Source organism: Asparagus officinalis, unplaced genomic scaffold, assembly GCF_001876935.1.
Source record: "Asparagus officinalis unplaced genomic scaffold, Aspof.V1 AsparagusV1_Un3321, whole genome shotgun sequence".
Classification (NCBI taxonomy): domain Eukaryota; kingdom Viridiplantae; phylum Streptophyta; class Magnoliopsida; order Asparagales; family Asparagaceae; genus Asparagus; species Asparagus officinalis.
Genome location: NW_017975580.1, coordinates 1 through 2294, shown reverse-complemented (window position 1 = coordinate 2294; position 2294 = coordinate 1). Strand labels below are relative to the sequence as shown.

The window sequence follows — 2294 nt, the reverse complement described above, 5'->3', positions numbered from 1 at the left end:
CCTCAACCTCAACCTCAACCTCACCATCACCCCCACACTCACCCTCACCCTCACCTAAAAAGCCTTAATACAACTCTAGAGTTCTGTAGTATTGTCTACTTAATGGACCTTGACTTTTGTGATAAAATATATTTCATCCCATGAATTAGGCAAACTGGTATTATATGTCAAACCATGATTTAGCAGATATACAACTTTCTATCATTTAACTTTGGCATTTTTAAATTTATTCAGTTAGTGATTTTACAAATGTTGTTAAATCATAGACACTTCACAAAGCCTAATGTAATTCTTCATTAGACTAGTGGAAAGGTTAGGTCCTTTAAGTTTTCTGCTATGTTACAGAATAAGTATGGTAAAGTGGTAAGAGTACCTCATTATATGTCAGGTTCTAGTTCGTAAAGATAAGCTTTCCAACTTATATGAGCCATATAATTTACATATCAATCGTGCAAAGTACATCAACAAAGTGTTAAACTATACTAAGTTTTACAGAACCTGACATAGGAAGCTGAGCATAATTATACTAACTACAACATATAAATAATTCTTGGTTCAATAGTCTGAAAGGAAAGTTGAACTACTCCCAAAATTAAAAACTGTCTATAACAATTAGTAACAATATACCAATACCTTTGACAAGTCACTAAGCCACTCCCCACCGACCCCAATAACAGCTTGTACGCCTTGAGCTAATCTTATTGCACCCCTAGGTCCTGTCTTTATTGACGTCTGAATAATGTCTTCCACCAGCTTCGGTAAGTCGCCAATGCTGTCTGGAGCCAAATTATAAGTGAATTTCATCAATTTAATCACAAAGCATTTATGGCTTCTTATTCTCCATTAGTTTAATGTTGTTATGAAAGATAACACTTTCAGGAACAAAGAGAGGTTTTACTTACCAACTCTAAAATGCGCGCTAACAGCCCTCTCAAATCTTCTTCTTCTTTACCCGAGGGAAAAACTGTGCACTGTCCACAAAGTAAAATATGAAATACTTTAAACAATGTCAGCATATATATGAAACTGCTTACGATAACATAGTAAGAAGTTATTGCCAGAAACTCAACAAATTGATGACGTGAGTAACAAAAAAAATGATGCCAAAGCTACGATCAAGAAAATATAGCAATTAGGAAATTTTCTTATACCCACACTACATATATGATATATAGATGCATATGTAAATACATAAATATGTGTTTCCAGATGACAGCACTCTCACATTACAATTTTGCACCCCTTATACTTTCAAGCCTCCTACCATGAGGAAACTCTCAATTCTAGGACATTACACTACAAGTACTCTAGGATCATATCCAACTAGCCCAACAGTGGATGAAGAAACTTGGAAATGACAAATGCACTAACTGCGTGTTTTTTTCCCAAATGTTCTGACCCTACTATAAAAAGAGAAAATATCTTCTGTCCCAGGGCAGGGAATACACAAACTCTTTTATCACCTCTTTATTTCCTCTTCAGATATTCTCCTCTAGAGCTCATCCCCTCTCAGATATGTCTCTCCTTTTAAGATCTTGCCTACATTTGCCTCCATGTTGCTAGCCTAACTTGTAAAGGTTTTCATCATTATTTTGTAACTTTTTAAGCTTTCGTATAGTACGTCAGTAGCCTATTACACATTTCCTTCTCTTTTCTCTCGATTCCAATAGAAAACTTTTGTTGTGTTCTGGTTTGCAATGAGAGCAAATAACTATTCCTCTAGCTCAAATACTCATCCTGATGCGAGAGTTCATAACAAGATACAAACTAAACCCTTGTGTGATTCTAACATGCTCTCAAATAGATTAAAATTTGACATTCTTCTTCAAATACGGAGTTCCCTCTTATGAAAGGGGGGAAATGCAGCTAATAATATAGCAGGTCAACGCCAACCAGCAACTATATCTGAAAAAGAAAGAAGCTAAATCGTAACAATATAGTAACCCCAAGATCTTGAAATTAGCAAGTAAGATCAATATTTCAAACGCATTCCAAGAATCAACATTAAACTTAAACGATTTGACTTTCAAACATCTGAACACAAGCATATCATAATTTCAAGAAAGAAATATATTAAAAAAATCATCAATCGCAGTGCCATATTATTCGGATCAAAAGAAATTACCCTCGGCGGCAGTCTCCTGAACCTCGGAGATCACCGAGCCACGGCGATCGGGCTTCGGATCCGTCGAACCTGCCACCGCTGATCGAACCTTCTGGAAACGGCGAGAAACGCTAAGTCCTGTGAATAGGGGAAGAGATCTCTCACCGAAACCTAGTTCGCCGCCGCGGAT

The 2294-nt window shown here is 36.6% G+C and overlaps 1 long non-coding RNA gene across 1 annotated transcript; it reads right to left on the bottom strand.

The window, feature by feature from the left end:
- Positions 1 to 6: 6 nt before the first annotated feature.
- LOC109828669 lies at positions 7 to 2288 on the bottom strand. Its single transcript, XR_002243788.1, has 3 exons — positions 2126 to 2288; positions 903 to 971; positions 7 to 776 (listed from the first exon to the last, which is right to left on the bottom strand). It is a non-coding gene; the product is annotated as an uncharacterized LOC109828669 (long non-coding RNA).
- Between the last annotated feature and the right edge of the window lie 6 nt (positions 2289 to 2294).